Here is a 23,482-nt window from a genome sequence, read left to right as displayed (position 1 = left end):
ACAGACAGACAGACAGACAGAGATTCCTTGCTTATAGTTGGATACAAAACTTGAAAGATCGCTGTGGTGAAATGAGGTGATGTCCTCCAGGTTAAGTTTGGAACTATGAAATGAATACCAGCTATTTCTGAATTTAAGTGTCTTAGCCTCCCAGAATTGCTAGTCATGGGATCTGTTTCTTTACTATTATGCTAATACTGCACTCTAAAATACTCTCTTTGGTGTGGATTTTGTTTACCTTTTGATAAAAGTTTGTTTTGTAAATTATGAAAATATCTTTTTCCTATGGGACCACTGTAAAATGTAGCGTTGGTTAGTCATGATCTGAGCTTATTGTTAATGTTTACATAATTTGAGCATGAACGTGAAGTTACACAAACATCAACTACTCGTTGGGCCAAATCCAGGTTCACTCCCCAAACCTCAGTTTGTAATTTCAGGAGTTTGGGCCAAAGCGAACCGACCGTCATCCCCCTGGCTGAAAGTGGATCTGCTCTGAAATGTGTTTCAGGTTGCAGCTGAGCTCTTCTGCTATTACTGGAGTGCATCTCTGGCAGAAATCCCCGCTGCCATGGTTGCCATCTCGAGGCTCATGCCTCTTAGTCACCAGGGCAGAAATGTAACCTAATCAGGTGTCTGCTGCTCCCAGCACATACGCACACCGCACTGCGAGCAGAGTGTAGATAGGCTGTACGGTACGAAACGTGTTGCCGAGCACCATTGTACACCATGTTACAATAACAGACACTGTAATTTTCACATTTCACTTGGATTCCTTATTAATAATTATATTGCTTTGGGCAATAAACTCTATTTTCTTTCTGCTTGAGGGCTGTTTGATATTGCCAAAGTAACCAAGAGATGCAATAGTTGCCTAAAGGTTACAGAAGCATACCTGTAGAGAACAATGTGACGCTCTTTCTCCACCACAAGTGCTCCTGAGCAAAGTGCTCTATTTTTGATTCACTCAGTAGACTACTTGATGCCAAATGCTACTTGTTGTGGTTATTTTTATCCGAAGTTTGTTTGCATGCGTCGCTCCAAGTGCTGCAGATTAATCAGAAAACATTAAATGCGTGGAGGTAAACACCATTGCAAGTTTACTTTTCATACATACACTGTGCAGTCTAAACCCATGTCTATACTGCGGATATTGTGAGAGGAGCAAAAATAAGGCTTGGCATTTGAACAAGACAGGATATCAGTTGGATCTGCAACCAAAATTAAAAGAAGGGATGAGCTCATACAGCTTTGATGATTCTGCCAATGAAAACTTTAGCCCCATCCTTGTATTTTAAAGATGAGAGAAAGCATGGCTGCATCTAAGTTTCCTCTGCTGCTTTGAAGATCCCCCAGCAGTTGGTAGTAACTGTATCTTATCTATTCCCAACGTCTAGAACAAATGGTGTTGTCATTACTCAACATGCTTGTTTTTTGTTGACAAATTTCAACATTTGTATCACTCGTCAAATTATTTTCGTCCCTGTGACGCTGTGGTTTGTGAAAGTAATCCCGTGTTGGAATTCCCCAGGAAGTGAGCGCGGAGCAGCTCGGAGCTTTGTTGAGCCGGGGTTGAGTGATCATTCTGGGAGTGCTGGAAATGTATCCCACCCCTCCGCTCCTCCTCAGCCCTCCCGCAGCCCGGGGCATCTATTCTTGGTTTTCTCATAAGGATAAATTCTTGCCGCAAATGTTCGGTAGCTAACTTTGCATGGCGAGTGACCCCGCAGCATAAGGCCACCCTGCTGGCAGAGGGGCTGATATGGTCCCAGTGTTGTAGAATAGAAAGGATAAAACAGTGTGATGAACAGGTTGTTGTAATCCAGGGTATTTGGCACAATGTATGCTGGATGAAATTGGCCTTCAGTCAGTTACCAAAAAATTAATTTGTATTTTTAGGATAATCATTTATCCTATTTTAACAAAGGTAACACAAAATATGCATTGTGACAAATTATACCGACAGAAAACATGCTATAAGGATGGGGCGGGTCTTATAGACCAGAGAAACAGTTGTCAGCTGTCTCCAATCACTTGATCAGCACCTTCACCTCTAGCTCCAACCAACCAGGGACCAGGAACACTGAAACACGCTGGCAAGGCACAGCACCAAACAGCATACCAACCCTGGAAGAGGCCTTGGGGCCGTCACACCCATGAAATATAAAATGACATGTCAAACAACAAGGTACCACACCCCAAAATGATAGTTTAGATTTCTTATGTCATTTGACCATTGCTATTAGCACCTTGAGTTTCTCAGGAGTTTACGAGGTACACCTGAATGCACCACGAAGTCCCTGTTTGTTGGATGTATAAAGAGAACGGTCGGAGCCCACATGCCTTACTGTACAAAGAAATGTAGATCGATTTTAAGTGGAGATGAAGTGAGCTCTGTTGTCCTCGCTGGGGGGCTCCATTGGTTGCTGCAGTCTCTAAATCTTCTGCAGACTACAAACTGTAGCTTTAGTGTCTACAACGTGTTCGTTGTTTATAGGGAAGGCAAAATGTCGCCACACCGGTGACTTCAGGGGAGCAGGAGGATTTTACACTTCTATTGTTTCTCTGGTGTTCTGTCTGAAGTCTGTTTACTGGCGGTGGCCATGGTGTCTCAAAAAGTGCCGCTGCAGGCTACCGGTAAGCTACGATGTGCCGTCTTTGAAGGCGGGGTGGAGAGAAAAATAAAAACTGGGAGAGTTGCCGATCCTGCTTTTTGATTTCGAAGATTGATATCGAAAGCTTTTAGCGATTTTAGGTTGAAATTGTGACACCCCACCGACAGCAATCTGCCTCAAGGCATCTAGACTGCCGGAAAGCATGAGAAGAAGAAGAAGCCACCATATGTAAGTTTTGTAGAGTACTACAAAGATTCTAGCTACATCACTTAGCCAAAGAATTAGCTAAATAATGTGAAACCATAGATATATATGTAAAACCATCTTGACAGTGGCTACGTCACCAAGCTTCCAGCTCCACCTGTTTCACGTGGACAAGCTAATGTCACTTTGTGGTGTGACCATTGCTTTAGTAAACACCCTTTTATTTCATACTCCAAAAGTCACCACTTAGTAAAACAGGCTCTCCATTTAAAAAGTTGAGCCCAGCCTGAGATAACACAGATGTGACATCATCACTCTGGTTATTTTTCTCAGACTGTTATTAGTTTTTTTCCAGAGTCACGGAAGATATTTCACAATCTGTTTAGTACTCTCCAACTGATCTTCATATGCCAAATTGTATACACTCTTATGCCACCGTGCTGAAGCCAGTTGAGTTCTTCAAATGAGTCAGTCAGGCATCACTGAATTTGTTTGACGGGTCATTAGTTTGCCTGATAATTGAAAATGATCAGCTGAAAAATTCAAGTATATTGTTCTTTGACAAGACAGTTCAGCTGTGTTTGCTTTAGACCCCGACAGATCTGACATGACACATCTCACAGATGCTTGCTGGTTGCTTTCTTTTTGCATTTTTTATGCTTCATGCTTTTCTTGATTAGCATCGAGTCCACTCTTTTGTCATACGGTGTATCAGGGTGCATGTTGACAAATGTGGCACCATCACACATAGTGACATTTGACCACAAGCATGTGAACACTTTGAACTGGCAGAATGAGCATCTATCATCTACAAGTGAATGTGTTTAGTCAGTTTCCTTTTCTTAATGTGTGACAGTTTGCTCATAGTTTTGTGTTGGATGTGTCTCCCTTTGCATCCCTCTCAGAACATATTCAACCCGGATGGCTCCAGAAATAGCACTTTAAAGTGGCTCTTAATGTATGACTGTTACACAATCATACCGTCGCTGCTCCTTGCCCTTGGCCGAAATCTCTCTGCCTGGAACAGACTCGCTTGCACTCCCCGCCTCCCTGTGAGCCTCTGATGTTGCTTGTGGAGGTTGTAGAGTCTGAATAGAGCTATATAAGGGAAACCATTCTTTGTTTATTAGTTAAGGGAGAGTACACGGGAGTGCTGCCAGGCCTCTCGGAGAAGAAAATGGGGACAGAAAGAAGAAGACGAAACACCACTCCAACATGGTGTACTCTGAAATGTAGAGCTGTAAATAATGCTCCCTTTTTTTTTTTTTTTTTAAGGCAGCGTTATTAGTGTGGCAGCTGGCTTACATTGCGTGTGCAAAGCTTGGTGTTAATCAAGTGGCTGAAAATAGCCTTTTATCTGTGTGCCGTGCTATGGGCGGTGTGTGCTAATTCTGCTAGCCTTCGAGGATACAGTGGATTAGCTGCCTCCCAGTTTTCAGTAGAGCTTTGAGCAGTGGAGATTGCTGGAGAGAGGCCATCCACCTGCTGCTAGCTTCATTTGTATTAAAGCAATAGTAGTAGTTTAGTAGTAGATGTGTCATGTTTGTAGCTTCAGTGTATTAATGTAACTCTAGGGTCTGAAAAGTGAAGCCAATGCAGAAGTGCCTTAAACTTGCATTCTTTCTAATAGCCAGCAGGGGGCGACTCCTCTGGTTGCAAAAAAAGAAGTCTGATTGTATAGAAGTCTGAGAAAATGACCCTACTTCTCACTTGATTTATTACCTCAGTAAACATTGTAAACACGAGTTTATGGTCTCAATCACTATTTTCAAGTCTTCTTCAATACAGCATGATGTTCATTTATTAAATTATGGTCCCATTTAGAGTCAAATAGACCATAAAGCAGGGGATGCTTTAGGGCGTGGCTACCTTGTGATTGACAGGTCGCTACCACGGCGTTGTCCGGTCTGGGAGTTGTGCGTCTTTTTGTCTTACAACTTCGATTGTGCTTTTGGTGCCTTCAAATGCAACTGGTGAGCTCGTGTTTACAACATGAGAAGTCGTGTACACAATATGCTTGGCGTTTTAAGTGGTTAAGTTGTGAAAACACCGCTGCTAAGCAACGGCAATATTAACGTTACTGTCGGCGTCTAGAAGCCACAGAGGCTAACAATTTAGCAAGCTAGCAAGCAGGTAACATAATGTAGTCAATGCAAAGGTATAATGACAGAGCAAAAAGATTAGTCAGTTGGGAATATCAACAATTTCCTCAGACATATTATAAAATTACAAAGAAAAATAATTGTATGTTTATATATTGTACTTAAAGTACAATATATAAACTTATTATGCACCAAAAACTGAACTTCCATGGCCTCCGCCATTTCTGACGTCAACAAACACGTCACAACTCGTGAACTCGGAGCTTTCAGAAACTTTCCACTTACGACGTTGTGAATACCACAAGAGGGGGGCGTTCATATGGACTCTTCTCGTGAACACGGTAAACACGACCCCAATTGAAGGCACCATTAGCTCCACCCTCTCGTGTCACTTCTGGTTGCAAATAACCAAGATGGCGACGGCCATAATGTCAAAATCGAGGCTTCAATACAGCAGTCCACAAACCAATAGGTGACGTCAAGGTGACTATGTCCACTTCTTATATACAGTCTATGATTTTAGGTAATTAAACCAACAAACAAGGTCTTCTAACAGAAGATTTTACGATTTAATGTTTTTATTACGCCCTGTTACTTCACATAATTAAGAAAGTGAACTGACATTAGAGCCACTCAGTTAAGATTGGTTACTAGAGCGTATCGACCGATGCGGGTTGGTTCTTGCAGGTGCCAGCTGTCAAATGGCTGTTAACTTGTTCAAGGGGCTTTGTGTGTCTGTTGGATCTTTATAAACAGTATTAAATGTTAAGTGTTCCTGTGTCTCCAGAGACATGTCTCCAGAGGATTTGATAAGAAGGTGGTGAGGGGATAATTTTTTTTTATTAGCTTCTTTTACCATGGGGCTAAATCTGTCCACTTTTAAAAACTTAAATGAGAACATCTGTCTATGAAAAACACATTATATGAACTCATTAACAAGGCTTAGGTTTATTGCAGTTGCCTTTTGGGTGGAGGTGGTGCTAAGTTATGAGTTGCAATGCTCAGATTTCAGCGTGGCTGCACAGTTCGCTACTGCATTAGCTTGTTCATTGAATGCACTCTACATGAACTGCATGCTGTTGAACAAGGCCTTACCTTCAACTTGTTGGTGTTTTTTTCTTTGTGTAGGATTAATGAAAAGCACGGGATTTGATGCTTCATAAGCATTATATGCTTATTTTCCGAGGCCGCTGTTTGCAAACACTTGCATAATCACTTCTGTCTCAGTTTGAATTTAATTGAGATAATCCAATATCAAGTCTTCTCTACTCTGCCAATTTAAAAGAAGATTGTTTATAGTAATCTTCTGAGCTTATGAAGTTGGTGTGCACAGTGTTTCATATTGACGTGTCTATGGGGAGCTTGTTCTCCAGCTGGCGACGAGACAAATGCTGCATTGTCAGATTCCTCTCTTTAAAAGGACTCAGGCGTTTTTGTCTTTTGGACTCGGGGTAGAATGCCAGCCTTGTGCTCAGTGGAGTTACTTATCTCCCCGGTGCAGTGCACACCCTCGGGGAAATTACTTGGGGGGCATCCCCACCCACCCCTTCACCTCCTCGACAACATGATTGAATGATGTCTCTCCTTTTGAGGACTGAGTTTACCCGTTTATACCGTTAAAGTCAGGCATCCTCTCAATTTGCTACAAGATTATCTGTGTTTGTAAGACTCGTAGGCAAACACCAGGTGGGAAATTCATTGCTGGCCCGCTCTTCAGGGAATGATCATGCAGAGACTCGTTGCTGATTTTGAATTGGCAACATGCGTTGGTAGAGGATGGTGGATTTAAATGCCATTTACAAGTGGCAGATGGGAAATGGGATTTTTGTTTTTGATCTGTTCTCCCTGATGTCAAGTGCAGCTTGTTCCCTGATTGGAGTTCTGTTAGCTGTGCTGCCAAGCCTTTTACTTTCATGCAGCTGTGGGAGGTGGTGAACGCTCCTGAGCAACCTGGCATCCCCTGTGCGCTCTGGACCGCTACGCATTCCACAACTCTCCTTCACCCCACAGAACTGTTATAGAGCAGTCTACGCTTCCAAGTGCAGACGCACACTCGTTTTTCTGTTTTTTACGGGAGTGGATGCAGAGGTGATGCTTGGCATGTTGTGTTTATGGGTGTTCATAAGCAGGTTGACAGATATTAAAGGAAAAGAAATATTTCTATTTGCTTTCTTCCTGAGAGTTAGATGAGAAGATCAATACACTCTCATATCAGTCCATTTAATGAGACTACAATATTTCATTATTCATGATAGATCACATCACAACTTGAATGTGAAAGGGGGTTGCTCCAGTGGGCTACATCCGGGTCTGAAAAGTGAAGCCAATGCGGCAGGGCGACTCCTCTGATTGCAAAAAGAAGTCTGATTGTATAGAAGTCTATGAGAAAATGAGCCTACTTCACATTTGATTTATTACCTCAGTAAACATTGTAAACATGAGTTTATGGTCTCAATCGCTAGTTTCAAGTCTTCCTCAATACAGCATGATGTTCATTTAGTAAATTATGGTTCCATTTAGAGTAAAATAGACCATAAAGCAGGGTATGCTTTAGGGCGCGGCTACCTTGTGATTGACAGGTCGCTACCACGGCTTTGTCCGGTCTTGGGGCAGTGACGTACATGAAACCTGCCTTGGCCGAGGTCTGCACTCTCCGAGTGCACTTCTAGTTTTTTTTTTTTTTTTTCATCATCATCATTAACAATATCAACAACGTCATCATCCTCATGAATATCCTAATCAACATCAACAGCATCCTCAATATCCTCATCATCTTAAAGAACTATCATGGTGGAGAAGTGTATACGAAGCTTACACAGAGAGCATAGCACTCTATTCTTGTCACTTTTTGGGCAGCATTCTTGTCATTTGTTGGTATTAAAGTCCCCGCTTAGAAATACAGAGTTGAGGTTCGTCATCTTCGCCGTAGTAATCCCAGCCTTCTGCAGCATGCATTGAATTCATAGTGCTGGCCTCCTCCTTCCCTCCTGTCCCTGCCTTTGGTGCGGTTGTGGTATTCCTGCTGAAAGATAAGCCGTCCTGGAATCAGCCCCAGTCTGCTGACTTAGCAGGAAACCGTAGCAGCCGTCCCCCTCCTCCCACATCTCCCCCCGCCCCACCCCCCCAAAACCTCAGCTCGATCCACCACTACGCGTTCCCTCTTTATCTCACTCACTTTTGCATTTTCTGCAACCCAAATCTACCCCCTCTCTTAGTTTCTCTCACACCCTATCTCTCTTTCACCACCCTGCAAGTTGTCTCCTCAGCCCCGCGGCTAGCAAGCATGTCAACACCTCAGCTGCAACCCAGTCCCAGGGATGGAATGACACAGGTTGCCTTGCTGTGGGCTGTAAATCAGCACACACACATCTGGTAAATGGATGAAGGGTGGTGTATTGATGGACAGTATATACACACTACCTGCTTGACATTTTGAATTTTTTTCATTGCGTTCGTCTGGGTATCTCAGAAATGGACTCCTCGTGCATGATTTGCGATGACTGGAAATAAGTCACCTGACCTTCATTTAGCTGTAGTTTAGTATCACTATCACTTGCCTGCAAGGACACATCATGAGAAATAATTGGCCTGAGATAGTTTACGTGCAGTTAAAATGGCTGACTACAATGCCATGGAAGGACAATCAACTGAAATAGGATATTCACTTTAATTCTCTCACCCTGTGAATGCTGTAATCTATATTTTGTGCCATGTGTTTATCGCAATTACACTTAGGTACATTAGATTATCAGACTAATCACATAAGGACATTTTGCAGTTGTGAAAAGGTGTTTTGACATGATAATTTGCCATGTAATTAAGTCTATTAACTGGTTTTAAGTTATTAAAATGTCAGACCAAGACCTGATTTCAGGAGGAAATAGAAAGTGTGTTTGGTTACGTGATTCAAGGATAAAATCTGTGAGAAGACCAGTCGGATTTGAATCAGAATGATTGCATTAATGTTTTAGGCAATAAGATGAACAGGACAGATCAAGCAGGTTCACAGTGGAGAATATGTATTCTTCTGCAGATATAATGGTTTGACAGACAACAATGCATTATGGCTGCACAAATTTGCCATTTTGATTGGAACCTCCGGGTCTGAAAAGTGAATCCAATGCTGAAGTGCCTTAAACTTGAAAGAAAATGAGCCTACTTCTCACTTGATTTATTACCTCAGTAAACATTGTAAACATGAGCTTATGGTATCAATCGCTAGTTTCTGGTCTTCTTAAATACAGCATGATGTTCATTTAGTAAATTATGGTCCCATTTAGAGTCAAATAGCACAGTGGTTCCCAACCTGTTTTCCTCAAAGCCCCCTATACTTGTTTCTAAAAAAATATTTTCTGACGTCATCACCCAAAATTTATAAATCAAATTTATAAATCCTCGAACAAAACCCTCATCAACTTTCTTTAATGAATAGAACTCGTCAGCTAAACGGCAACAAATATGGATTGAAGCAGAATATTTTGTTTGCCAAAAAACATGATTTTTGGAAATGATTATATCTACCTTTTTTTCCATTAAATGTTGACTTTTGGACTTAACAATGCTCTGGAGTTATTGGAAATGTTTGGATCACAGGAGTCAGAAACAATCCTACGGAGCCACCACTGGAATCTAATTCTGCTAATAGTATAAGACTAATAGTATTATCCTGATCTTTAAGTACCAGCTTTAAACAGATTGTGGCCTACTAAGTAGCAAGAACATATAGATTCTTAAATAGTTTTATATACAGACTTTTGTACAAATTATCCAGTGTGTTTTATTATGATGATCTTAGTTACACATGAGCAAGTCTAATTTTGACAACCTCAGAGCAGACAAATCCTGGCGCACCCCCTGTGATCTTTGGCATCCTCCTAAGAAGGGCCCGGACCCCAGATTGGGAACCACAGAAATAGACGATAAAGCAGGGTATGCTGTAGGGCCTGGCTTCCTTGTGATTGACAGGTCGCTACTACGGCGTTGTCTGTGTTTTCGTCTTACAACTTTAACCCTTTCACAGTGTGTTTTCAGTTCATGAAAGTTAATTGTAACATTTTGGTCACCTAAAAACGTCTTATTCATTGTTCGGTTGTACTTAGCTCCACCCTCTTGTGTCATTCCTGGTTACAAAATAACCAAGATGGCGAAGGCCAAAATGCCAAACTCAATGCTTCAAAACAGCAGACCACAAACCAATGAGTGACGTCACGGTGACTACGTCCACTTCTTATTTAATCTTTAATTGGAACCAACAATTTATCAGAATATCTGTCTTGAACAGACACTACGATGGTGCCTCCACTGTGTGCACCATTGGCTCCTTCACTGAGGATCTGGTCTTTTTTTACACTGTTTCTTTAGATAAAAAGTCAAGTCATTTACCATTTTAATTTAGCTGCAACCATTGCATATTTTGCAGTTATCTCCAAGCTCTCAGTCTTCATAGGATGGGATCTAAGAAGAGGGTGTGTGTGCACATTCCCAAGGCATATGTGCCTACCATTGCCATCTGACTCCCCTAACAATGCAGAGTATTTACTGTGTATGAGGTGAATGGGGAGCGGCTCCTGCCTGCTCCTAACAATAGAACTGACAAGCAAGGGGCCAGGCTTTCACTTTGCAGACAGCATGGAAAAAAACGAGCTTGGAGTCGCTGGATTGTTCCCCCACAATAGGCAGCCGCAGCCCTGTGAGGCAGTTTACCTCCCGTGTCATGTTTTTCTTCTTCTCCAGTGTCCCCGAGCCTCTGCCCAGCCACCGGTCGGCTTTTTAATTGGTTCTCCTGCCTGCCGGTTGGCTTACCTGCCGGGAATTGTTGTCACATCAACTTGCTCTGGAATTGCAGTGGACTTTTCAAAAGGGTTAGGAAAGTGTCACACTTAGAAAGGCACTCATCCATTAAAAAAAAAACCTCAACTGCAAAAGCTACTAATGGGAAAGATAAGGAATGGTCCAGAAGTGCTTATCCTAATTAAAATGTATGTCAATCCATATAGCTGTTGACTAAATTGGGTTTTGGAGCTACAGTAGCAGACAGTTAAACGTCTGCTCGCAGCTGTCCACCAAAACGAGGGGATTAAAGGACTCGCATATCTGTGCGGATGAGATGCAAAAGAAGATTAGGTCGGTAGCTCATGAAGAGGGCCGGGCCGTCGTAATCTGCGGGACATGTTTACTGATCGTCTTTTACTTCTTACAGGAATCATCCGTTCAAAATACAAGCACCCGCCTTAATAATATTAGTAACAGATGCTATTATCGATGTTACCCTTTCAAAATAAAATCACCTTTATAACGTAATGGGAATTTATTAACATTAATGAACACCTAGAAAATGAACAAACATGAAAACAAGGTACTATACAAATATACTGGACCATGCAGAGGTCATTTACAGGCGATACTCAACCCGTTCCTTTATTTGCGGTGCAAAAGCTCAGAAAATCGGCCTTGTTCCGAAAAGAATAGTCGCTTTTTCGCTGTGTAATATTCGTATTCTGTGTGAAAGTACTCAAAAAAACAGTTAAAAAATATATATTGTCATGCGAAAAACACCGCCGGTATGTAACGGCCTAATGAGACTACCTGAAGAATACAGAATAGTTCCCTTTAAAAGTCAGATACTGATAGTACTTCTATAAAGCAACTTATGCAGCATTCTCATTAGCTGTGACACCATTTCTGTTAATGCAGCACTCTTTTTTCTTGTTGTTGTTGGGCTTTTATCAGCAGTAATGGGGTATATCCTGACCTCAGTGGGTCAATTGTTGTGTTCCACTGTAATCATTATTAGTACCTAGGACCCAATTCACAATGTCCAATAGGAACATTGAGGCAAACCCCTAGTTACACTGCCATTTGATTTCACCTCCATGTTGGGATCTGAGCTCCAGGTGGTGTCGGGGGTTCATGCAAAGTGACCAAGTGGTGTAACCAGAGCACAGTATATCTATCATACTCTGCCATGGAGCGCAAAAGTGGAATTTGATTCAAGCTGCTCTGCTATGCCACAACTGCTTGGCAGCTGGTGTCTCCACGACCGGCACGGCTTGACTGAGACACTGGACGATGTCCCAATCTCTTTAGGCTTCCCTGGAATCCTTGTTCAGGGTAGAATGGGGGTTACCAATCATTTGATTTAAGTTATTGTTTCAATTTGATGGATTTTTTTTTAGGGCTGTCAAAGTTAAAGCGATAACGCGTTAACATAAATTGGTTTTAAAGGCACTAAATTCTTCAACGCATTAACGCAACTTGGGATTTTTATTGTAGACTTTTAAAGCTAGATACTAGCGACAGAAGATACTGACATCATATGAAACTAGAAAAACCTAAGTAATCCTTTGGTACCGACCATGTCATACTGGCTTGCTGTGAAGGAGGTTAAATAACGCTGCAAACTTACACAAAATTTCAGCGAGGAAAAACTGTCATGGCCATTTTCAAAGGGGTTCCTTGACGTCTGACCTCAAGATATGTGAATGAAAATGGGTTCTATGGGTACCCACGAGTCTCCCCTTTACAGACATGCCCACTTTATGATAATCACATGCAGTTTGGGGCAAGTCATAGTCAAGTCAACACACTGACACACTGACAGCTGTTGTTGTCTGTTGGGCTTGAGTTTGCCATGTTACAATTTGAGCATATTTTTTATGCTAAATGCAGTACCTGTGAGGGTTTCTGGAAATATTTGTCATTGTTTTGTGTTAATTGATTTCCAATAATAAATATATACATACATTTGCATAAAGCAGCATGTAATACGTGACAAATCTCCCTTTAAGGTACATTTTGAACAAATAAAATATTTGCGATTAGTTTGCGTTTATTATTATTTTTATTTTGCATTTGTCAGACAATAAAGAGGGAAACGGCTTTAACCTGTTTGAGTGTGCAATAACTGTTACGGTTTAGCCTCTTATCCCTTAGCTCTCTGTTTTCTGTGAAGGCTGCTCTGATCAGCTCTTGGTGAGAGAGAGAAGGAGCTCTCTGACATGACCTGCCTTTCAGGGTCAAACATTTTTAAAGGAATTCCCCAAGGCAGCATTTCTCCCCCGGCGGTGACGAGTGCTGGTTAATGAGTAACTTAAAGGAAATGGGTGATAATGCACAAGTGAAACATTGAGGTTGGAAATGCTGCTGGCCTTTATAGGCGAGTAGAATCGTCAACCGCCTCAATATCTTGCTAATGTATCCTGAAAAAGGTGTGCATGCTGTCATTATAAACTCTCTCAATGGTTAATGGATTGTTTTTATGATCAGTAAATTTCAGTTTCCTCCGTAAATGCAGTCTTTTTGTTACAGTTTGCAGTATGCTTTTTTAAGCCTGTTGTTATTGTACAGCGGCTGCTTAGAGGATGGTACGCGGGGCAGACTTGCCATCATTTCATTTACTGCTACAGAGGAGAGGAACATTGTGAATGCAATTTCCTTGGACTATTAGTGCAGAATGTAGTCTTCAGAAAGCTATCACTTGAAATGGTATGGGAATTTGTTTTAAGGCTATAAGAAACAGCTCAGATAATCCCCCTCATTTCCAATTTTGTGTCGTCTCTTGCACTGCAGCCCGAGTCTCTGTTGCCTCATATACTCACTGAATTTCAGGGTTTATGCCTACATGCCACTCTCTCCAAATCCCAGCCCATATGTTCTGCTCTAATGTCACTTGACTGCAGACTCTTCCAGCAAACCTTGAAAAATTGTGGTTTTCACCTTTTTTACATGCTTGTCAGAGAGCCTGTGAAGCTCTCTCACTTCATTTTGTCCCACATTAGTTTACAGTGTTCGGCCAAAGGGCGATATGACACACAGTCCCATGCAGGGGCCCTCCCCCCGAGCTACAAAAACCAAGTGTAAACCAAATGTAAACACATCGTTGCTTCTCTGCTCCCACCCCCAACTTGGCTGGATGGGTTTGATTCCATTCATGGATCTGGGAGTGGCCCTGCAGAGGGACGAGGGTCTGTGTAATTGAATTAGTAGCTGTGCCCCCTCCTCCTTCTGCTCTGGAGGGCCAGGACTAATCATTGAGAATCTCTGCCCTCCCAAGAGAGGGTCGGATAGTTGCCTTGTATAGAAGAGAGACCAGAGGGGCTCTGTGTGCTGTGTTTGTGTCTGTGTGTGTCTGTGTCTGTGTGTGTGTGTGTGTGTGTGTGTGTGTGTGTGTGTGTGTGTGTGTGTCCGTCCGGGCCTATTTTTGCGTGTAAACGTGGCCGCGTGGTGTTTGATTTCCAGAGATTGTCTATACCTAGACCAGATTAAATGGTGCGTCTGGACACTGGGCTCCTGACCCCTTAACCTCTGATGGGGAGGCTATGTAACAGCTGTGTGTGTGTGTGTGTGTGTGTGTGTGTGTGTGTTCACATGTGATGCAAAGCAACAGCTGTTCTCCAGATGTCCTCAACTCCCCCACCCCCAAAGAAGGGAAAAAAGACCTCATGAAAGAGAATCTCAACCCCCCAAAGAGGTATAGATGAGGCCCAGGGAATATTTACTGTAGTTAGTCATTTATGAGTGCGTCACATTAGGTCACCATTCACATAAGACCCAGGCACTGTTTGTTGCACAAGCGTGTAATGTGTAGGCTGCTGTTGGCGTTAGGGCTGTAACTCACGATTATTTTCATTGTTGATTAATCTGTCAATTATTTAATTGATTAATCGATTAGTTGTTTGGACTATAAAATAGTGAAAAATGCCGATCAGTGTTTCCCAAAGCTCAAGATGACGTCCTCAAATGTCTTGTTTTGTCCACAACTCTAAAGATATTCAGTTTACTGTCATAGAGGAGGAAAGAAACCAGAAAATATTCACATTTAAGAAGCTGGAATCAGAGAATTTAGACTTTTTTTTCTTTAAAAAATGACTTAAACTGATTAATCAATTATCAATATAGTTAGTAATTCATTTAATAGTTGACAACTAATTGATTAATCGTTGCAACTCTAGTTGGCATATATATAGTGTATTAGTACTTTATTTAGTCTAGAGCTGAAACGGTTAATTGATTAGTTAATTTACAGAAAAATAATAAGCAACCTTTTTTTATATAGTCCCTGTAATAATCAATTAATCATTTATGTACTTTTCCAAACAGAGATGTCAAATATTCTCTTCTTCCAACTTCTCAAATGTGAGGATTTGCAAATAAACCAAATATCTTTGTGTTTTGGACTGTTGGTTGGACAAATATGTTATTTGATAGCATCAACTTGGTTTAGGAAGTTGTGATGGGGATTTTCTGACATTTTATAGACCAACTTATTATTTTTTTGAAACAAACAAAATGCAGATTATTCAATAATTAAACTACGTTGATTGCAGCCCTAATGTAGTTGTTTAGGTGAGATTTCTCCATTCTTTTTTTTAAGTTACCTGTTCCACTCATTTTTTTCTCCCTTTGTTTTATTACGCTGTGTCAGTAGTGTACTTGAACTTTCCCATCATTAGATGTTTTCCTGCAATTCTTTCATTACTCGCTATTTCTGGATCGCTTTGTTCAGCAGCTCTGGCTCTCATCCATAACATCACTGTCTGTGTGATACCATCTAGGTAGGTTATAAAGCAAAATACATTTTAGATATTTCACTGAGGACACACAATTGGACAGATATCCGGACTTAAGCCATTTTGTATCCACAGACACATACTGACATACAGTTTATATAGGAACTATTTCTTCTGTAGAAAATAGTTCCAATTAAAGTTGTTTGTGGTGAGACGTGTGGATAATCCAGAGTGTCCAGGACGTTGCTTTTGGAAAGACAGGTTGTTATTGAGCTTTGTGAATTCTTTATGTTTTGAGCACCTCAAACTAAACTTCATTACATCTGGGTGGTAGCAAAAATCTTAGAGCCAGATACCTCAAAGCTACATGGAATTAAAAACAAAACCAAATGATGCCTCGAGATATCCCCATTCCTTTTTTTCCACAGCAGCCATTAGGTATTGATCAAAATGGTATCCTGTGTTTTTCTGTAACAGGAGAACATTATCAATATTCCCTGTTTTCCAGGTCAGTGAATGACTCCTCGTTGATTTCCTGTCGGGTATAGAACCCCCCTCGTTCTTGATGCAGGACTCGGTCCCCCGCAGTCTGCATTGCTGTTGAAAATATATTGCTAGCACAGACGCACACAAACACAGCAAGAGCAGATGGCTCGTGTTTATAAAGATGGAGTTTATAAAGATTGTTAGTGGGAGCGGTGCACTGCTGGGTTCTGCTGAGAACCGGTGTCATTAACTTCCTCTCCCTGTGACTTTAGTGACATTCTAGCTTGATATTTGCGCTGAATGGTTTCATTATCTGCTTCACACAGGTGGTAGAAAATATGAGTGTTTGCTTACTTTTAATAGAACTATTCATAATTTGCTTTTTTCTTTTGCAGGTGTTACGCACATTAGTGTTGCATGGGTGCCTTTTCTATCTCTTCTTCCCTGTAAGTCTCATTTTTCTAGTAGCTAATAAGCTCTATATCATGATGAGTGCAGCTCTAGACAGGTGGCTCCCAGTGAGAGGGCGGTGGGTAATGAGTCCCCTACCACACGAGGAACCCCCACCACCCACACCACCACCTGCATTTATTAAGCCCAGATCCCATGGACCCATTTAGCTAATTGCATATCTGGGTCTGCAATTTATCCAAGAGATTGGCGGAAGACGCCAGACAATTAGTTAGTGGGCTTTGGTCAGTCTGCGCTGCCAGGCTGAGCTGTGATGTTCGCCATGATTTAGGACTTTTAATCCCTCGCTAAAGACAATTGGAAAGCAGCAGCATCCTCCTTCATTTGTTTTTCTCTTGTTTTTGCTCCTCAAATTTCACCCCGCTTCTCTGTAAATCCTTCCTGTGGTTTAGTTCTGTCTTTGCATTTTAGGTTTTTTTTAGGCCTCATTGATGCAGTGTAGTGACGCTCATGGTCGATAAGTCGTTTTTTTTACGCTTTTTATGCTGAATGACTTATATCCAAGAAATTTATGAGCACATCTCTGGTAAACAGAAGATTTAAAGTGGTGCTTTTGTGAGATTCTTTGTGGAGAAACTCAGTTTCACAGATCTGTCGATTAAATCAACTAATCGATTAGTTGACAAAATCGTATGAATGTTAGTTGACTAAGAATTTCTTTGGTCGAGGACAACCCTAATGAATGTCTGTGTTAGAGCTGCAATGACTAATCGATTAGATGTCAACTGTTAAATTAATCGCCAACTATTATGATAATCGAGTAATCGGTTTGAGTAATTTTTAAGAAAAAAAAAATAAAGTTACATTTCTCTGATTCCAGCTTCTTAAATGTGAATATTTTCTGGTTTCTTTAATCCTCTATGACAGTAAACTGAATATCTTTGAGCTGTGGACGAAACAAGACATTTGAGGACGTCATCTTAGGCTTTGGGAAACACTGACCGACATTTTTCACCATTTTCTGACATTTTATAGACCAAACAACTAATCGATTAATCAAGAAAATAATTGACAGATTAAGAGACAATGAAAATAATCGTTAGTTGCAGCCCTAGTGTGTTTGAATGAGAGGCATATTGTAAAGCGCTTTCTCTGCTACGGTAGAAAGGCGCTATATAAATACAGTCCATTTCCCATGAGACACAGGATTTCACCTGATGTAGTCCATCAGTTGGAAATTTGCAACTGGCTTTGATGTTGTCATAATTAGGGTCAGCGGAGTCAAAAAGTTAAAGGGATAGTTGGACATTTTGCTTTCTCGCCATAAGTTATATGAGAAGATGAACAGCACTGTCATGTCTCTGCGTTAGATATTAAACTACAGCCAGGAGAGCTTAGCTTATCATTAAGACTGGAAACATGGGGAAACGGGTAGCTTGACTCTGTCCAACGTTAAAAAACCCTACTATCACCTCTAAATGTCACTAAATAACACATTTATATCCTATTTTTTTAATATGTGGAAAAAACAACTTGTAAAATGAACACGTTGTGGTTTTAAACTGTTTTTTATTATTGTATCTTTAGACAGAGTCAGACTGGCTGTTTGCCCGTGCTACCAGTCTTCATGCTAAACTATGCCAACCTTCTCCTGCTATCGCCTCATATTTAATGGACTGATAAGAGAGTGGTATTGATCCTTTCATCTAACTCTTGGCAACAAAGGTTGTTGTGCAAACCTTTTTTGGGTGGGGGAAATGTGGATGGGAATGAGAGTAGCCTAATGCTTCCCCCACAGTGAGCAGCTCTCCATTAGTTCAGCAGAGCTGCTCAGTGGCAACAACTGTGTGTGTGTGTGTGTGCAATAAATCAGGTTAATATGGTGAATTCAAATTCATGTTTTTGACTGGTGGCTATGCTTTGTTTTTCAAACCTCTCTCTCTCACACACACACACACACACACATACACCTTTGGTAAATACTTTGACCTGTGTGTATTCCAGCTGTGTAGCTGGTGCGATATGTTGAGAAGTCATAGTGTGCAGCTTTATTAAAGCCTCATTTTTTGGGGGCCGGAGACGAGGTGTTTCTCAGGCAGGCTCCATATTGTCTGACCTGTCCCCACTCTGTCCTCCTCTGCAGTGTGTGATTAATGAAACTGCAGGACGGACGGAACAATGAAGTCTCCAGTGGCATATTGTGCTTCTGAAGATTGCCAGCGGCGATGTGCCCCTGCGCTCCACCTCTGGAAACCCCAGGGGACCAGAGGAGTTTCCCTTCTTATTCGATTTTTCACCAGCCTCATTTCCCATCATTTTTTTGGGGTTTTAGCAGATTTAACAAAAGTTAATCTAACGAGATATACTGAGAGTTCATTTAGATTATTAAGTAGCCTAACTACTAGTGTCTAGGTGGTGTTTCCTAAACTATGTTGAATTCTGCTCAAAGCAATCACCCCTCAGGCTCTGAGAAGACAATTACAGGAATGCAAATGTCTCTTAAGTTGTGTGAGATAAGGTTTCTCTCTTCTCAAGCGTGTTTTGTTTAATTTGGGTGCGCACATTTATTTTCCTGGAGGCAAAAGGCTTAGTATTTCTCCCTTTGTCACATTATTTTCAGCTCTTCTCAGAGATTGCTTTCCCATTGTGTCGTTGTTTGATCTGTGAGAAAGTCTCCCCTCTAATGTTTTGATGTGCCTTTTAATATAATATGAGGTCCTGTTACTTGGCACCTTTTCATAACCACTCATTATTATGGAGTTTACACATTGCAGAATACAGTTTCAGTATCATTTAAATGTTAAAGTAACACTGAATCACAGATTGTTCCAGTTTGAGCAAACGGATTCCTTGAAATGTCAGTTCCTGTTGTCTTTCAAATTAAAGAGGAACTTCACCATTACATCATTACACACTAAATCTGTTTACAGGTCTTGTGGAGTACTACTGCATAGGGATGTCACAAGAACCGATACTTCGGTACCAAGTCAACGCCAAAATTCTGAAAACGTACTCATTTTTGTACAGTACTGCGGGTACCGTCAGGGCTCAAGACCAATCCTATCACACCTGTGCTGTGTGTTAAAATGAATAACTTTACCTGTGTATAGGTTTGCATGGCATCATTGCTTACAGCACAGTCTATTGTTGAGTGTGTTTGTGAGTGTCTGTGTAGCTGCAGTGTGTGCAAAACCTCCCGAGGGAGAGAGGACCTGCATGACAGTGAGAGATTTCAGTGTGTTGCTTTTCCCTTTTTCCAATGATCCACCTTGAGAGTGTCTCTCACTTGTCTCCCATCAGTCTCCAGCCTGTCAGTGGAGCGGCTGCAGCCCGTGTCATTAACTCTGGCTGTGGGCATTATACTGTACAGTCTGGACAGGTCTAATAACCCACACTGCATATTGTGAAATATTACTCTAGTTGTCCTGCTGTGGATTATTCTAGTCCAGAACATTTGGAACCTTAAACCACAGCAAAATGCAATATATACCGAACTGACTGCAGACCATATAGTACATGTTGCATTGTCACTGTTGTGTTATAGACTTGCCGTTGTTTTCACTGCATACTACATGGAGTGGACTTTGTGTTTTTACTAGCTTGTAGTAGAATAAGATGGTGTGCTAGATTTAGGGAACTGAATGATTAAAAGCCAGAGCCATGGTTTTGAACAGCTATAACACACATTAAGAATGTCTAAACAAGTAAGAGGTGAAAGGATTATTTGGTGACCATTTTGTTGGCTGTAATGACTAATATGTGGTGCCTTCAAATGAAACTCGTGAGCTTGTGTTTACAACATGGGAAGTCGTGTACAAAATATGCTTGGCGTTCAAGTGGTTAAGTCGTGAGAACACCGCTGCTAAGCAACGGGAATATAAATGTTACTGTCGGCGTCTAGAAGCCACAGAGGCTGGGAATATCAACATTTTCCTCAGACAAATTATAAAATTACGAAGAATTACAATATACAACTAAAATTACAATGTATTCACTTATTATGTACCGAAAAATTAACTTCCATAACCTTTGCCATTTCTGACAACGTCGACAAACACGTCACAACTCGTGAACTCGGAGCTTTCAGAAACTTTCCACTTACGAGGTCATGAATACCAAAAGAGCGGGGCGTTCATACGGACTCTTCTTGTGAACGCGGTAAACACGACCCCATTTGAAGGCACCATATACTGTCACCTGCAAATTAAGCCAGCTGTAGCTAATTAGTGTTGATTTTTGGAGTAGACCGAACTACAAAATAAAACGCTTGGCTGTTGTCTGGTTAATGTTTTCTTTATAGTCAGCCAAAGATGGTTTTGTCAAGAAAGAAAAAGCTGCATGTCTTTATGCTCTTCAGAAAGAGCTGGCGGGTAGTGGACGGGAGCAGTTCAAAGTTCTAAGTGCTTCATGTCACTGTGATATTGTTGTTAAACGCTGTCAAAATGTGTGTTAAATAATTAGAAATAGCAGTAATAGGTAGTAACAGTTTAAAGTATTTTACCATTCTCTGTAATGATGATTTGTCTCTGTCACTGTATTTGTTCTTGATTTTGTTACTTTCCCTGAGTTATTTACACTTCTAAGGCACACATAGGCCCCATAATGCTGAACTGATTTAGCTGTAAGGTCCAAAGAAGAGGGGCGTCTAGGGAAACTAAGCAGGGACTTTGCTGCAGCTGCTGTCATGCAGCCTACTTAGCTGTTAGCTTTCCTCCAGGTTTGCAAGTACATTGTCCTCAATGTCGTGGTCAGGGAGGGTTGATATATTACAGAGGAACCTGAAGAACGAATAATATCCAGATGTAAAAGTGACCACTCTTTAACCCCAAAAGGCTCTGCTCTTATCGCTCCCTCCCTGATAAACGCTCTGTTAGTTGGATATCATTTAATAAAAGTGCTGACGTCTGTTTATTTGTTCATTCTGCTCTGTGGTTGTTACATCACTATGTGGCCCGGGGCAGATTTAAGTCTTTTAGAGGTGCACAGTGGGGTCTTTTTGAAAGCTGCTGTACCTGGAGTGCAATGGTTCACAATAAACAAAAGATTTTGGTTTGAGTGAGCTGAATGTAGCCGATACGATCGACATAAAAAAACTGCCCTGAGCGGCCTCAATAACAATGCTGTACAAATTTCTTTCTAGAAAGTCTCTGAGTAAATATTTGCCCTGGCCTCCACCAAGTAAGACACTTTGATTTGAATTGGGAAGTCAACTGACTTATCAGTATATACATATTTTCATGTGTTGAATCATTTACCTAACAATGCAATCATATTACTAACAATTTGTTTTCCTCCTATATTCCAGTCTGCTTAGAAAAACCTTATTTGCATTAGTGCGTTGGGAAAACAGCTGAACTGCTGTATCCTTTCTGTGTTTGATGCTATTGGAATTTGCAATCATCCACTTAACCAGCTGTAATTGTCTCCTTATTCTTGGCGGCGAGAACCTAATTAATTTGCATATCTTCATTTTGTTTTGCCTTGAGTCATCCTCATGTGCTGCTGCCACATATGGCACAGCCTATTACCAATATCTAAACATACAGAGCTGAGCAATTTGTGCCTGGAGATCGCTTCGGAGAAGGGACACTTCTACGTAGAGATCCATTTCTTTTATTTGTATTTAGAGGAAAGCTACCTATATGTACATATTCTGTACATTTGTCTCACACATGTCCACCGTTTGTCTTTTCAGCTGTGAAGATCAGCGGACGTTCAAGGCCGCATTTCCCTCAGCAATAAGGTAAGAAGCTGATGATGGAGCATGCTGTGACATTCATGTACTGTATGTGTGTGTTCTCAGCACTACAGATGGCGTGCAGCACCACTTACAGTACGCATGAAAGAGAAGTAGCTGAAAGTATGTAATTTGGCTGTTCATGAAATTGAATTAAACTGTGAAATCACACATTTGAATAATGTAATAGAAACATTGCACTTTAATGTTTGATGTTAAGATGTGTTAACACAGACTTGGAGCCAATTAAATCTTCCCGTTTGCCAACACCTGTTCTTGTAGTGATGCTATGTTACAGTGGCTCACCCATATATATGTATACATACTGTGGATGGACGACGCGTCTCCACTTCCTCCCACTGTACAAAATGAAGCCAAAATATCCTGGATATGGGAGCTGCCATATCGCTGTCCCATCCGCTAACATGTAGGGGCATGATTTATGACCTATACTGCAGCCAGCCACCAGGGGGCGATCAAGATGTTTTGGCTTCACTTCTGGGGAGCTGTCATGCCGACCATCTTTATATACAGTCTATGGGCCCACCTCATTGAAATTCATATACAATGCAGACACACATCTTGGTAGTTGGGTTACATTAAGTACGGCTGGTAACATACTGGCTATACTGTAGATGTTCATCAATATCAGTGTTGGTGTACAATTCCATGTGACTGCTCTGTTGTCCACTGCATGTTTGTCCTGGAAAGACTTACCAGGATAAGGAGTATTTTCCAGATGACAGGGCACCACATGGGAGTATACTGTGAAAGAGTTGAAGCTTTTGTCTTCTAGGCTCTTTGTTTTTTCTCTGCTGCTCTTAATTGCGGCAGCAGCTCCAGTTTCTGTGTTTTCTCACACATGTTTTGTCTGTTTGTTTCCCTTTTTGTCTTTACGATTCACATTCTTCCTACATAGTCGCACAAATGCAGTGGTGTTGGACCTGCGTCATACAGTATTAACTTCTACTACTGTTGAAACTAAACCATCTACTTCCTCTCTGTTTGTGTTTTCTAAGCCAGACAGACCTGGTTTAAAGCTTGCCAGATACACTGGACTGATTACCGTGGGTTCAGTGGACATAAAAGAAGTTGCTAATTACTTTTAGATAATTAATGGAAGTCAATATAATTTGTAAAAAAATAAATAAAAGGTAAATGTGTGTGTTGCTGAACATCTGCATCTCTCCATGACAGTATACAATAATGTACATTTTCAAGCTGACTCAATGAGCTGCTTTCGGAGGGCAATTAGAGTAAATGGCAGCATCTGGTGCCCAGCCTCTCACTGCAACCACGCTCTGCTCTACAAATGAGGTTTACAGTCGCTGTGCATTCTAGTTTTCCAACATTTAATGAGCTCTAATGTGGAGTCGTCTCATGCCATGTTTCAATAAATAGCCAGATTTCGACTTAATC

At 41.2% G+C, this 23,482-nt stretch overlaps 1 protein-coding gene across 1 annotated transcript in view; it reads left to right on the top strand.

The window, feature by feature from the left end:
• tln2a (talin 2a) overlaps positions 1–23,482 on the top strand; it is a 111,583-nt gene that overhangs the window by 9,599 nt on the left and 78,502 nt on the right. Inside the window, exon 2 of the mRNA XM_037789217.1 lies at positions 22,022–22,069. The gene's annotated coding sequence lies outside the window, so the exon portion shown is untranslated. The remainder of the gene's footprint in view (positions 1–22,021; positions 22,070–23,482) is intronic.

The sequence above is a fragment of the Sebastes umbrosus genome, chromosome 2 (assembly GCF_015220745.1).
Source record: "Sebastes umbrosus isolate fSebUmb1 chromosome 2, fSebUmb1.pri, whole genome shotgun sequence".
Lineage (NCBI taxonomy): Eukaryota > Metazoa > Chordata > Actinopteri > Perciformes > Sebastidae > Sebastes > Sebastes umbrosus.
The sequence above is the reverse complement of the archived record's forward strand: the minus strand, read 5'-3'. Positions and strand labels throughout refer to the sequence as shown.